We start from the raw sequence: 15,084 nt of genomic DNA, 5'->3' as shown, positions 1-15,084 counted from the left end.
CCATTAATATTCGCTTTTGTATCACTCCAGTGGACTACAGTAATGAGCAACTTCTGCAGCCCTGTGAAATCTCAAAGATTTTATTCAATAGCTTACAGAAGATGCAAAACACTCACTAGGAGCCATCCAGCAGAAAAAATGCATAAATCTCTGGATGGGTTGAGGACCGTCACGCATCAAGCAAGGAAGCATGTTTTTCTCACAGTTATGTTAGATAAAAACGTGCCCGAGGATGCAAGAAAACTGGAAACAGCAAAGCCATACCTCCACTAAAAGGCAGACTGAAGAGAGAATAGCAGAGCTTTTCCACTCTTCTTTGTTATTCTCCTTACTTAACTGAACAAATGCTTTAGGCTTAAAATTCTGTTATCTGTGCGTACCAAAATTGCTTACTCTACATTTGTATTTTTGTTCTTGCCCAAGTTTCTAGCAAATTCTGAAAGTAATCATGGTTTTTGGTGTGCTGGAGGTAGGTGCTAAACTGCCTGCGTATGGCAAGGCCAAGCCTGCAAGAAGAGCTAAGCAACACATCTTACCGTTTTTCAGAAGTGACCAAGCCAAGCTAAGTCTAATGCAAAACAGTTTGCAATCAGGAAGCATGTTACTACATCCAGAATCAACAGAAAGATGTTAGCTTTCAGAAAGGTTTGTCTTAGTAAGTATCAGATGTCCAATTTAATGCACAGGCATACTGCCTGCGTACAGCCTTCCTCTTCACTCTGAGAGTGGAGCCCTGTTGAAAATATAGAACTAGAGCATGCTCTGAAGAGGTCAGAAGTAGAATCTGTGTTTCTGCAGGCTAGAAATGAACGTTGACCTTTCTTTACACATCCTTGAAGTCCTGAACACGAGTTTTGTAAAACATGTTTGCCTGTTAGTTCTGTTTGTTCCCTTCAAGCTTATGCCAGAATCTTCAGGTACAAAGAAAAGATTTTCAGCTGCTCTATTCATCATTAACCAGCACATAAACACATGCATGAGTAAAATGTAAAGAAGATCAAGAGGGAAAGAGCAGTGCTGTACCAGGTCCATTGCCGAGTGAAATACTCCCTCCTCTTCCTCCTGGCAAAATGCTGCTGGTATTACACCTCTGCTCCTGCAGGGCCAGGGTCTGTATGGTAGATTCCTAGTATTGCTAGCACCGGGATGCAGTTTTCACTGATCAGTAGGCAGCCACAGCACCAATTATGGGGTGGAAGATTGCTTAAAGCAGCCAAAACAGGGAGTGAATGCCATCCTTTTTGCTTGCTGGGTAATGCTGACTTTGTGGGATGGAATTTGGTGCTGCTTGTCTCACAAGAGAAAATGTTAGAAGTAATGCTGGGCTTGCTGTTCCCCTGCTATGATACCAAAGGTACCCGTAGCTCTTAGTACTTTACCATCTTCAATCATTATTTTCTATAATCTTCAATTTTTTTCATCTAATTACCTGGAACTCCAAAACCACTGGTCCTTTCCTGATTTCTACCAACCAGAAGCCTGAACCCAGCTTAACACATATTCTTCCTATCTTCCCTAAGGCAGTACTTGAGATGGGCTTTACCTTGTGTATTGCAAGGTAGCCATTGCTAAATAAATCTGTGGCTGGATCTATACTTTGGGGTTAGGTGTGGCTTACATAAGCAAATTATTTTCTTCTTCAGATTACAGAGGGAGAAAAAAGGCACCAATGATCACTCTCAGCCTGAGACCTTGTATGTCAAGTTTCTGCCACCACACAATGTTTTTTATGGCTGAGCTATGAACTCGGGAAAATAGGAGATCCTAATGGAAGCAGTGACAGATGCTTATCTGCACCAGCACAGATAGCTGTCATAACGATGCCGAGGGAAACTGTCACGGTGATGGAAAGTTCTCAGTGAAGCAGTGTCATGATTATGCATGGATCTTCAGCCACTTCTAAGCCAGTCCACATGCTCAAAATCAGCTGGGTGAAGCTGTAGCAGCTGGCCTGGGTGAGCTCCCAGCTACAGCCAGGGCTGGGTTCAGAGCAGCAGGAGCTGAGGCACACACTCACCTGTCCTTCACCCCAACCCAACCGGAGGCCTCTCAGAGCTCTAAGAGAAGCTGTACTGCTGCACTTCCAAATTCCAGCAGAGACAGGGCCCTGGTAGAGCTGATAAAACGTTTCCCAGTGTCTGCATACTAAATGGCCTCCTGCATGAAATGCTCATCGCCAAGCGAAGATGTGGGCACCTGTAGTCGGTGTCACTGCTAGTAACTGAGCTAGGAGCAGCTAGAAATCTGTAGGAGAAATACATGGAATCAGAGCTGTTCAGCGCACAGGCGGTTCTAACTTCACTTGTTTCTGCACTCAGCAGTGCCTGTCCTTTGGCAAGGGCACAGGAACACCACATTTGTCCTCCTGGGCTACTTTTCTTTTGCAGCACTTACTGAAAGCCGCGCTATGGCTCTTTGGCTTTTCTCTCCTTCCTTTTACAAAGAGAGCTACAGGGCACCGAGTCATGTGCTACTGGTAATGCTCAATGTATGTCTCTTCTGGGGACTCTCACTCCAAATGAGATAGCAGAGCATTGCTTTCTCAAGTGCTTTTTTGCAGCAGGCTCTGATATAAAAAGAAGAAAAATGTGCTATGAGGTTCAGAGAGGCTGCAGGATGGGAAGCAGTGATGCATGCTCAGACAGGCTAGGTTTGTCACATCAGTGAGGTATTAGGGCAAAATTATTTCAAACGGTGGAATTGCAGAGTGGTACCATGCTAAACCACTTTTAATTACGTGTGTGTTACAGTGCATGAGCAGCTGGCATGCTCACAGCAAACAAGCTGCTTCAGCTGAGGTGACATGGTGGCAATTAAATAGCTTTCATCATACATGAACACACGATGGTTCAGATGTTGAATCATGATGATGCACTATTCCTGTTTAAGGCATGTACAGCATCAAATAAACACGGCTACAATTTGTGCCTTACTCAAAATGAGCAGTATTTCCTCCTTTCTCAAGCAGATTGCAGACTGTAGGACTCCAGACTTGTGCAGCCTTGTTTCTTGACTCTGCCCTGCTGCTGCCTTGTTTCACTCATTTGGTTGTAGGGATGGGGCTGAGCTGTCAGCACAATCAGTTGCACGAAGGAGGACTTTGCAAGCACCCAACAGTACATGTGTCGTTTTGCACACGTTCAGTAATTGATGGCTAATAAAAAAGAGCCTGCTTCTGTTCAGTGCTTAGTGCAGGAACAGGAATGAAGGTGCATTGTTCAGAAATGTGAATAGTATTTGTACCTTTTGAACGTAAAACCTTATTTCTGTGCACGTGCAGAAGTTGCTCTATTTGAAATAAAGCTTCTTGCAATGACAGAATCGAACGCTTAACACATCATTTTCTTCTATGCATTGCAAAGGCCCTTCACTCGATGACAGCTTCTTGCTATTAGCAAGGTTGGGCACATGCCCACTGGATTCACTTTGGTTAGCAATTTCCGGGAAATAAAAAAAATCTGTATTAAAAGAATGCAGCGCATGCTGGAAAAATGGCTTCCTCAGCATCTTCCCATTTCACAATAATGCTTCTCTATAGTGGAAAAAATATTTTCCATATTGGTAGGATATGGGAGGCTGGTAGGGTTTTTGAAAAAAATACTAGCCTAGGGAAGTGAGTATATACATTTAAATAGATGGCTATTGCTGTAGTTCTCCTCTGCTGCACCTGCATTTTCCCATTCCCTCCAAACCATCAATTTTCAAGCAGAGGAAATAATCTAATCTATTTTCTGTATTATGGAGGCTGTAAAGTGTCACCCAGTTACCCCAAAATTTCTGTTAGACTATGATATTTCCCATTAAGGGCCACTATCTGGACCCATTGAGATGTACAGAATCCATGTCGCACCTTGCTCTTACATTTTGGTACACTAAATACAAAAACAGTTCAAACCAAAGCATAACATTGTGATTATAAACTTCAAACCATTGGTCCTTTCTGTGCACTTCTCTGACCAATTGTGATTGCTCTTCAAAGACCATTCTCATCCAAGAATGATTTCTTTCACACAGAGGGTGGTGAGGCACTGGAACAGGTTGCCCAAGGAGGCTGTGGATGCCCCAGCCCTGGAGGCATTCAAGGCTAGGATGGATGTGGCTTTGGGCAGCCTGGTCTGGCGGTTGGTGACCTGCACATAGCAGGGGAGTTAAAACTAGATGAGCATCATGGTCCTTTACAACCCAGGCCATTCTATGATTCTATGATTCTATGATTCTGATCATGGTAGTGAGGCTTGGGATTAAACATTGTTCTCATGAACCATTTTTGAGAAATCAGCCCGTGTGGAAGAGATGCTGGTGCTAGCAAAGGCTGTGTTTTTGTATTTGCACAGTTAAATTCACACTCCTTCATCTGGAATTTGCTCCCACTCCTTTCTCCGTGGGCAAAGCACTAAATGGAAGAGTAGCCATACAAGAGTTAATTTTCTCAATGCCTTGGGGATTTTATCCAGGTCATCACTCACCAGCAATCATTTCTATAGCTTCACCCCTGCCAGGAATCATTTAAAAACTGTCAGCAATTAGCTGAAATAAATAGGTCTGTTGGGATAAGCAGAGCTCAAGTTCCTACTTGGTCACTGGCTGGTGTAGCAGTGAGTGTTTATTCTGCAGAGGAAGAGGAAGGGGTGGTGGAGGGAGGTGGAACACAGCAATGTTCCGGGTTTCACCAGTGAGGAAAACTCATCCTGGAGAGTTCCAGCAGACTTTGAGCTCTCCACTGCTCCCAGCCCTGACGCTGCATCACAAGGGTTCAGAATCATGCCACTGTCACAGCTGCATAGGATGCTGACCACTTCGGCTTCCTCCCGCTAGTTTCAGCACCTCCCTGCAACAATAACGCAGGATCACTGAGCAGCTTCACAGAAACCTCACTCTGAATAGGGGGGAGAGAAGGAAGAGAAACGGCTCTGCTTTATCTGTTTGAAAATTCAATGATTTCAACACATTTATCAAATTTTAAATAATTTATGTCTTGACGGGCCTTATCAATTTTGCAAAGCACACGCATTAACCAGATACAATGATCTCATATTAGCTTTTTCAGCATCTTACACCAGAGCCCAGAAAGATTAATAAAAACTCAGACTGTCATGAATTAAATGGAAAAAACATAAAATTGTGTTCCATTATGGCCTTTTTTTTTGCAAGAAAATGATGACGGGTTCTAATAATTCATCACAACAAGCTGAGTTTGAACTTTGCTGATTATTAAACACGTTTTTCCCAAAGGCTGCGACCGTGATAGGTTTTATAGCAGCAGATGTGACTGCTGTCAGGAATGCTTCAAGGAATTTAGGAATTAAGCAATCTCTTCTTTTAGCAGGACTACATGAAAGGGATGCGTTTGTTCCGTCTCATCACAGCCTTATTTTGCAGGATGTTATAAGCATAAGTGCTGCAATTGGGGCTTGACTCTTTCACCACTGCAGCTTTTGCGAGGAATGAAAACTTTGACTTAACACCCTGGGTTGTCACACAGAAAAATCTCTCAGGATACCCAGATCTTCAGCAGCCCAAACTCATACTCAGGTTTTTGCTTGGAAAACGTTGATCATTGGTCCCTTTACTCCAAAAAATCTGTGGGGAAACTTAATATTTCCCTTGAGGAAACAGATTGTGCAGGTCAGTCAGCCTGCACTGAGAGACAAGGATTTGCTTGCACTGAATTGAAGACATTTCACGTCTGGTCAGGTGTAAGATTTTACTCTGATTCTTCCTTGCCCCAATAGCAGGGAATGTGGCTCCAATACTGAGAAAATAACGAGAGCTCCAAGGAAACGCAACTGTCTTTTGTATTTTACTTTGGTTGTAAGGAAAGCATAAGAACAACTTCGCTTGAGATGAAGGGAAGCTGCAACAAGGCTCCTTATCTGACTGCACCAGGGGTTTCTTCACCAGACGCTGCACCTGGGAAAGGGCAGCCCTGGGTGTATGCACAGAGTGGGATGTGAAACTGTCAGAGAGAGTCCAGAGGAAGGCTGTGAAGGTGGGGAAGGTCTAGAGGGCAAGGTGGGTGAGAAGCTGAGGTCCCTGGGTTCATTGGGCCAGAGCAGTGTTGCTGAGTAAAGCCCTCGTGGTGGTGCAGCACCTCATGGTGTGGAGGGACAGCACTGAGCTCTGCTCTGTGACACCCAGGGCCACATCAAGGGGTTGCAATGCAGTAAGTTTTAAAGACTCGTGCAGCTATGGTCGCTTTCTTTCACCCAGGAAAGAGGCCCAGAAATCCCCTGTTCAGTAGCGAATATAATTGGATTGCTTTAACAACTGTGCCCTGTCTCCTGTAGTTAACACCAAACTGACAAACTGCTTCAGCAGAAAAAACAAGCCTTCATGATCAAACTGCGCAGCCTGTTAACTTTTCTGATTGGAATTGAATCCTACAAAGCAGCTGGTCACTGCAGCGCTGCGCTGGTGTGATGTGATGTGACGTCCTCCAAATATCCCAGCACCTTGCATGAAGTGTCAGAGAGAAAGGAGAAACGGGAGAATCAAACTATGTATCCATGTTTTAATTGTGAACATTTGGATTTTCTGACATATCGTTCTCTGAAAGTCAACCGATGCCAAGAAAAACTTAAACACCTGCAGGAGACACTGCAGTAATGGGAGCCCGAAGCATTCCTTAACTTCTTAGCTGTTTGCCCTTCAGGAGTTTCAGACTGTCACAGAAGGTAAGGCAGAAAACAGACACTGGAAACATAAAAGCAAATGTGCAGACTCAGTGCTACCTTCCCCCCCTATATGGCAAGTCCCTTTTTCATTCTCGCTGTAGAAATAAAGGGATTGAATGAAGCCGGTTCACTGAGCACTACCTAAATGTGCTTTGCTGTTTTTCCTCCCAAGATTTGAGAGAAAAAAAATCTCTGTATACCTACGTACACCTGAAAGCTGGAGAAGGTAACAGGTAGAAGTCTTTAATAAGAATATAAGCCAACATTCAAATAACCTACTGACAAACATATCAGTCTAAAACAAATGGCCGTACTGGGAGCACTTCCAATTCAGGCTATGATTCCATTGCATATTTTTCAACAAAACAGTTACTCCAACCTCAGTGTCATGTTCTACAGAGAAAAAAATCGCTTTAAAATTTTCCACTTTTTGTGAGGCAGCAAAACTATATTTTACTTAAAACAGCACTTCAGTAAGGAAACGAATTTACAAGGAGGAAGAAGCAGAAGCAAAGATTGAAAATCAGAAGCCTACAATTTGAAGCCTACAATTAATTCCTTTTCCTAAAAGTTATTTGGGGAAAGTATTTGCCATTTTTTCTCACTAGCCTACCAGTGGTTTTAGCTTAAGTGTTCCCTCCAGCTTCAGTTGGAGAAATGGCCCAGCAGGCTTTTAAATGATATGTGTGTATTGCATTGATGTACTTTTTTTTTTGCTGAAACAACAGAAAACTTGTTCTGAGAATTTCTTCTTTTCAACAAATGAGCACAAATTCTGCTGTTGAAGAATTCGTGTTGTTCTCTGTGGGTTTTTTTTTCCCATAAGGTTAAAATAGAGGTTTTTGAGAATAAAAAAAAAAAAAAACAGGTACCTTATTTATCTGTAGGAAAAGGCATCTGGAGTTCAAGAGGAATCTGGATGGGGTGCTATGAGATATGGTTTAGTGGGTAGTGCTGGTGATAGGAGGATGGTTGGACTAGACGGTCTTGTAAGTCCTTTCCAACCTTGTGATTCTATGATTCTAAAAGAAGGCTCATAATTTTGTCTGACATTAATTAGATATAGATATTGGTATTTCTGAGTAGTTTTTGGCATTTGGGAGGCATCCAGCTCTTTTTGAAGGGTAGAGAAAAAAATGCAATGAGGGACATTATATGAATGATTTGAAAAGCAGTGCTGTACCAAATATCTAATTCAGTTTCATTAAGATATACAAATCTTAGTTGAGATATATACATATGTAGATATGTGAAATGATCAAGAAGAACGTGTGGCTGACCCCAGGACAAAAAAGGAAATGCTGTGGTGTGGTTCTGAGCTATCTGACCTACTTGGCAGTGGCCTCAACTGTGTTAGAGCTGAACTGTCCTTCAGCAAATCAAGCAAAAAGGTCATCAAGTCTCTGAGATACTAATGGGATAATCTCACCAGATGGGGCTTCTGAGGAACTTCTGAAGTTAGATGGCTAAAAGCTGAAAATTTGACTTCAAAAATCAAAGCACACTTTCTTCAAGAAGAGCCTCTAATCCTGGTAAGGGGAATGGAGAAGATGAAAGATGACCTAGACATGCAGGTGTCAGCCTCAGTGGGCTGTGTTCTGTCCATCCCCACGTGTGCCAGGGATCTTTCTTCAGGCAGGCATCTTCCAGCAGCTGCTGCCAGCCTCTTGCCCCTACACAGCCATCTCTCTGAACTGGCCTGACTACATGACTGACACGAACTGCACCAAGGCATCTGGCCAGTGTTAAGAAGAAAGCACCACTGGTGCTGGAGAAACACAGCAGCTTAAAATCCCAGCTGTACTCCTGCAATCTATTCTGTTCTTGAGCTTCTCGTAGTGCCTTGGACACAGGTATCAGCTTGCAGGACTGAGAGTTATCCTTTAGGATGAAATTAAGAGTCCCAACCGATGCGTAGGTGTTTTTAGAAGGCATCTCTTTCACCTGGTGAGCCTGTGAGGTGTCCCAGGTGCTTCCAATCTCCACCAACCCACCTGCAGATGCTGCTCAACAGCTCACAGGACTGAAACTACAACAGGCTTCTCTTACACCAAACTAAAATGGGAATGCTCCAACAGTGCCCTTTGCTAATGCAGCACCTGCTGACTGGTCATCTGTTGAACTTTACAGTTAATAATTCTCTCTCATGCTGATTTCTTTATGTCTGGGAGATTTCTCCTTACTTTTATTGAGATCAATTCATTGAGATACTGATTTCAAACTGTAATTATGTGTTGATGAGTGCTGCTTGTTGAACCAGCAGTAGCACTGTTATGTTCTCCGCTGCAGGAGAGCCTACAGATGCTCCAGTCCCCCTGAAGGAGGAGATTCTAAAGCACCTGGATAGAGGTGGGTGTATAAGGATGCTTGGGGGAAGTGTTTCAAGAGTTGTAGTCACCTAGTAAGACTATTTTATGTAGTGTAGGAAGTGCATAAGTTGAAAAGTGCTGCGCCTGTTAGAAAGCAACCTGATTTTACTCAAGTTGTCACCTAGGTTTTGTATGCCTTATAAATTTTAAATTAAAAATCAATTACAGAACAGCCCTTAATCTCCTCTTTGGAGTCGATTTATTTTTGGATGAGAACTCTGAAACCCGACTGACCTCCTCCGTGCTGAGCGTGGTGCAGAAAATAGTGATTTTTCTATCTCGCCACTCACGTGCCAGATTCAAATGTTTTACTGCATTATGAGGAAGAGTTTTAATAATCTAGACAGATTAAAGGAATAAAAGGATGCTCCCGACAACTCAGAAACGGGGAGAAGCTGATTTCTAGCAGATTTCAAACCCTGCATTATAGCAGCACGTAAGAGATGATTAACAAAGAAAAATATTACAGTTATCTACTCCCTTTGAGAGCCTAACTAATGAACCTCCAACAGCTGCTGTTGAAAAATCAGTAACACTATCACTATCAATTTCAAGACAAAGCGCAGCTGACAGATGTTTGAAGTGATAAATCAGGCTGCGCAAGGATTAAAATAACAAGCCCCAAATGGCCTTTAAAAGACAAAGGTGCTGCAGCAAACTATTTTCAGCCACTCTGGATACAGTCAAAAGTTAGATCGCTGATACAATTATCTCGCAAAACAGTAATGGCCAAAGTAATACGTTATGAAAAGCCTAACAATGGCAATACTGGAGCCAAGTTTTTGAAAAGAACAGGTTTTATATTCATTTGTGCTTTTAATGGCAGGGCTGAGAATGCTGTGCTGCCATGAATATTACTTCTGGGAATGAGTTATGAAAAGCGTGTGCTGGGCTGAAGCATAAAATGTAACTGAATTGCATTCTTGTACATTTTAATTAATCCTATTTTAAAGCAAGAAGTTACATTTTAATGGGCAATGAACACTGTTATTTAAATAAGGCATACGATTTTTCTGTTGCTTCGCTGCAGGCTGGATTTCCTAACAAGCTGTCACTGAAGTGATGGAGATAATGAAGAGTCCATCACAGAATGGCTTGGGTTGGAAGGGAACCTAGAGATCATCCAGTTCCACCCCCTGTCATGGGCTGATTTTTCCCTCCCCCCCCCCAGCAGCTCAGGCTGCCTGGGGCCCATCCAACCTGGCTTCAAGAGACTTCAGGGATGGGGAACACAGCTCTGGGCAGCAGAGCAGGGCCTCACTGCCCTCTGAGTAAGGAATTTTCCTAACATCTCATCTAAATCTCCTGTTTTTAGTTTAAAGCCATTTCCCCCCGTCCTATCACTATCACACCACGTACTAAGTTGGTCTCTTATAAGCTCCATCAAGGTACTGTGTGCTTGCTAACTCTGCTGCTTTCCATGGGAAACAACCATAGTGAGGGGAGAGCTCCAAAAATCAAAGTTTCTGAACTTGATTTCAGCATTCACTGTTGTCTGGCTCTTATCAGAGGGTGCTTAACTCTCAGACATGTTAGGGAAGAAATGTCCTGTTGAAGACTGCAAACCAGGTGCTCTCCTGGCTCTAGCTTCCCACAGCAGGATGGGGATGCCTGGATGCCAGGAGGCTCTAAGCCATGCTGGGTAGCAGATCCACTGCTGTCTTCAGGCTGTAGAGGCCTCTGGTTTGAGCTCCTGGCTGTGGGCATAGCCCCGGTGTGTGAGAGACCATGGGGGTTCTGCAAATTAAATTAAAATCTTTTCCCTTTTGGAACCACTTAGCATGAGGTAGCGCACGAGGGCACTTCCAGATGTTTTATTGCTGCCTACACACAGGCATGCATGCTGCTTTCCTAAATGAATTACTCTCCTAAAGATGAGAAAATCGTGGACTGACGCTGCCTCTTTATTAAGTCTGAAGGTGAAATAATATTGCCCATTGGCCGTCAGCAGTCAGCCCTGCCTGCAGCCACTGTGCTCCACACAGTGGGATAGAAATACCAACTTGCATTATAAGGTCCTGTTTAAAGCCAGTGTTAACCCCTTTTAATTTAGTCAGCCATCTTTTGTGTCCCTAAGAAAAGGAAATACAGAATTCCTTTCAGTCTGAAATTGTTTGTGCTTTGAAGACTTGGGGAACAGTTAGGGATTAGTTGGTCAAATCCTTTCTAAATGAGAACCTTCCTAAAACAGAGATGTTTTCCACGAGCTTTTTTCTTTAGCTATTGATCGATCTAACAACTCAACTTTCTGAATTAATTTTGAAAACTAAGAATTGCTCCCATTCAAGATCGCTGCAAGTGCACGAAAAGTTAATTGCAAAAGGAAATGGATGTTTTGAGACACTTAAAAAATGGCGTGGCCCAAATGTGAAAGCCAGGTTGCCATGTGATTTATTTATTTTTAATGGGGTTTAACTAGAAGTGGTTTTGTCATCTGCCCTGTGCCTGGAAGTAACCAATTCATGCTCCCAAAACAGAGAACAGCTGAGGTTGATACCCAGTTTGAATGGAAGAATGCCTTGGTGTGTGTGTGTGGCTCATTGCTGCTGAGTGATTTACAGAGGGGCTGAATGTCCAGGATCTTTGTGCATGCACTGTCAGAGCACAAAAAGGATCTAAAAAAAAAGGACAGCTTATATCAGATGTTATGTTCTACTACAACAGGTGCTAATACAAACTGCTGCATTTGCATATAAAAATGTAAGTTCAAGTCTATTTACTCCATGTATATCTATCTGTTTCAAACAGGAAGGGAATACATTCGGTGCATCTTTATAGCTTTCAATCTTTCTTTTACTGTAAATTACTGTGCATGTAACCCCAAACATTAATTTGGCCTCATCACAGGATGCAATTAGTATTGCAATTGTATTTCAATTAGCATAGGCAGAACAACATTTCCAGGTTGAATAGAAGAACAATGCTGGCAGGGTGCTTGCAGTTGGTGAAGCAAGTAGAAAAGGCAGATAAAACCCCCACTGGCAGAGTAGGGCTGGGGGAGATGGGATTCTAGCACAGTGTTTTCAAGGCACGTGCATCTAAAATGTATGGACTAGAAAATGCACAATCCTAGAAACAAGTCAGCAGGAAGCATTCTCTTCATATGCATACTACGGGTGTTTTGAAGAAAGGCTATAAAGACACATAACCTGAAAAAGTTTTCCCTGTTTTACCATGAATAATGCAAATAAGAATGCATATTTCAGTGGATATCTGTGTTCTAAAAATCAATGTTTCTATATAGGCTGCTTCCCAAACCTTTGACTGCAGAACCTCAGCAGGCCTGAATACGAATTCAGTTTGGATACACATTCAGTGAGCAATCTGGCTCTGTTGACGTTGGTTACTTCACTCAGCAGCATTTCTTTTTTCCTTCTCCAAAAAGTTTAGATGATGTCTGCGTTATCCATGATTCTGATTAAAATTCTTGCCATTCTCTTCACTGATCCTGGTCTTGACCATCATAGTAACCAAGTGCCTCTTCTGTAAATCAGTGTTTAAATTTCCTTGGGGATTTTTCTTTTCCAGTTAATCGTAGTCTTGATCTCTTGGACAGATAATGAATTTGCTTCCAATTTGCTTTCCAGAATCCATAACTACAAACAAGCCTTACAGGTCACTGCTTAGTTCAATTCCTGCATAAAAGGGTTTAATATGAAAGCCTTTCTCATTATATTCTGAATCCGTATGCAAAGCCTTACCAAAATTTATGAATGGGTTTGGGACTGAGATTATTCATGCTGCTTGTTAATGCTCGAAAACTGAACAAACCAGAGCTGGGGAGGACAGCTTCTTAGGGAGGAGATGAGATGAGATCTGATGAGAACGAGGTACATCTGATGATGTGTAAGTAGTACAGAGGCACGTGTTACTACTTGTTTTCAATGCATCTTTTCATACAGATTATGGAGATGAAAGAAGGAAAGAAACCTAACTGTAACTGCTGCCTAGACCAAAGATGGTAATAAGCGTAAGACAGCCAAAAAAGCAACTCTTGTAAATATTTTAAATAGCTTCTACTGCACAAAAAGTGGTTCTACAGGGACTGCGAGTAATCCCCTGTATTAAAATTGAATGTGCTGCCTTAGTTGATCAATTACAAAGATTTTTTTGAAGTCTATAAATATGTATGTGCATGACTGAACCAGTAATAAAAACGTGACTTTACAAATCTTCGAGTCTCCGTGCTCAGGTCAGTAAACTGTGCTACATCAAATAATGTTAGAAGTCTTGATCTCTATGAAGTGCTGGCTAGCAGTAATGAACCCTTTCAGGAACAGCTGCTTTGTCCTGTCTGCCTGCTGAGGGAAGGACAAAAGGGGTTTGAGATCAGGAATTTGTAAATAAATCTGTTTTCCACATTCTTCTTGGTTGAGGTGGAGGCAGACAACCTCCCCGCTCCCATCTGAGGCATAGCAGCTCCTTGCTGCCTGCATGTCCCACAGCAAGGACAGCAGGACTGTCTGTTTGCAGCGGTACCCAGGTTGCTGTCACTTGCTTTCAGAGAACAAGTGCTCAAGTGCACTTTCACTACACTGAGAATGTATATTTCCAAATAATGCTCTAGAAAGGAAAATCTTGGCAGATGGCCTTCCACTCAGCAAAGGGCAATACTCATAAGTGCAGATAAGGTGTTTGTGGCTTGTGTTTGACTGCTTACAACCTTGGCTGAATTTCAGCCAAAATCCTGATATCAGAAAATGGATTGAAATATCTGAACAATTTGGATGTGCACTTTGTTGCTGACCAATGCTTGGAAGGGGATGTTTTTTCCCTGAGGTGCCAATAGCATGCTTCAATTTGTTGCTTTATCTCCCCTCGTCCTTGTGCCACTACATGTGGCAAACCCAGTCTGGATAGGAGGCAGGAAGAGAGCTCACTGGTTCTCTGTAGATAGGGCTGCAGCTTTCCTGGCTGTTCCCAAAAGGGTTCATCACTGCCAGCTGATACTTCACCGAGATCAGGACTTGTAACGTTATTTGATGTAGCAGTTTATTGACCTGAGCTGGGAGACTTGTAAAGTCACGTTTTTAATACTGTGTCACAGAGATTCCCTCACTGCACATTGCCAGGGAAAGGGTGTTCAGCCATATATACACAACACAGAGAAAGCGGGTCATTTGGGAGAATGTAGGTCCTAAAAAGTCAAAGTTTGAAGTTCTACACTTAGAAATGTGTTTGTTTTCTTGTATGTTAAAGCCCAAATCCAACTGTACTGTACCTGGGTCATATCTGCAGTAAAGATCTTGCATTCTGCGTGGCTGCATGAGGAAAATGTTCCCTCCAAGAAGCCAAGGCTGATACAGCCAGTGACAGGTTGTTGAGGAGCATCTCAAAAGCATGCTGGGTGCAGATCTGACTTCTCATGTCTTGTAGCCGCAGGACTCATGCAAATAACTGACACATGTGGTCATTTCAAGAGCAAATTATAACATCAGATAGTACTGAGATATTCTGTTGCAGAAGGCCAAGAATGCCCTTGGTTTTAATTATTTATATTAATATTATTTATATTATATGATAAATGACCGAACAAGAAATATGTGCATTTCTTGCTACACACATGGCTTCGACTGAGCAGCTCTTATTTTTTGCTGTATGGCTGATATTGTAATTAAACCTTGGTCTACGCTTTGGGAATTTCTAAAAAGTCTTCTGAGCTGTGCTGCACAAAGTACTTCTTACAGAACCATCCCTTTTCTCGTTTCCTTCATGTTTACATTATTCATATAGCAGACAGAGGGAATCAAATTGCGCAGCCTACAAAAAGAGTGGAAAACAGAGCCTTGCTTGCTCCCAGTAGTAAAGAAATGTAGCGTTAAGACTTGAAACTCATTTCCAATTTTCTGTGTTTGTAGCACATTCTCTAAACAGTGCATTATCTCACACACCAGATGTGCAGCAGTATCTAGGTACAACAGGGTGCGATAAGTATGGAATTTCAGCCTTATTTCTTCTTTTATGCTTCAAGTCAAATCCTTACTCTGATTTTAATTTAGGTTTCTGTCTTGTTTTGGTGTGGGTTTTTTTTTAGGGGGTGG

The 15,084-nt window shown here is 42.4% G+C and overlaps 1 protein-coding gene across 1 annotated transcript in view; it reads right to left on the bottom strand.

Moving 5' to 3' along the window:
* Positions 1-15,084, bottom strand: part of NXPH2 (neurexophilin 2) — a gene marked incomplete at both ends in the record, with an annotated part of 30,325 nt that overhangs the window by 808 nt on the left and 14,433 nt on the right. The window lies entirely within an intron of this gene.

The sequence above is a fragment of the Tetrao urogallus genome (genome assembly GCF_951394365.1).
Source record: "Tetrao urogallus genome assembly, chromosome: 8".
NCBI classification, from domain to species: Eukaryota; Metazoa; Chordata; class Aves; order Galliformes; family Phasianidae; genus Tetrao; species Tetrao urogallus.
Note: the sequence above shows the minus strand (reverse complement) of the source record. Positions and strands in the feature narration are given on the sequence as shown.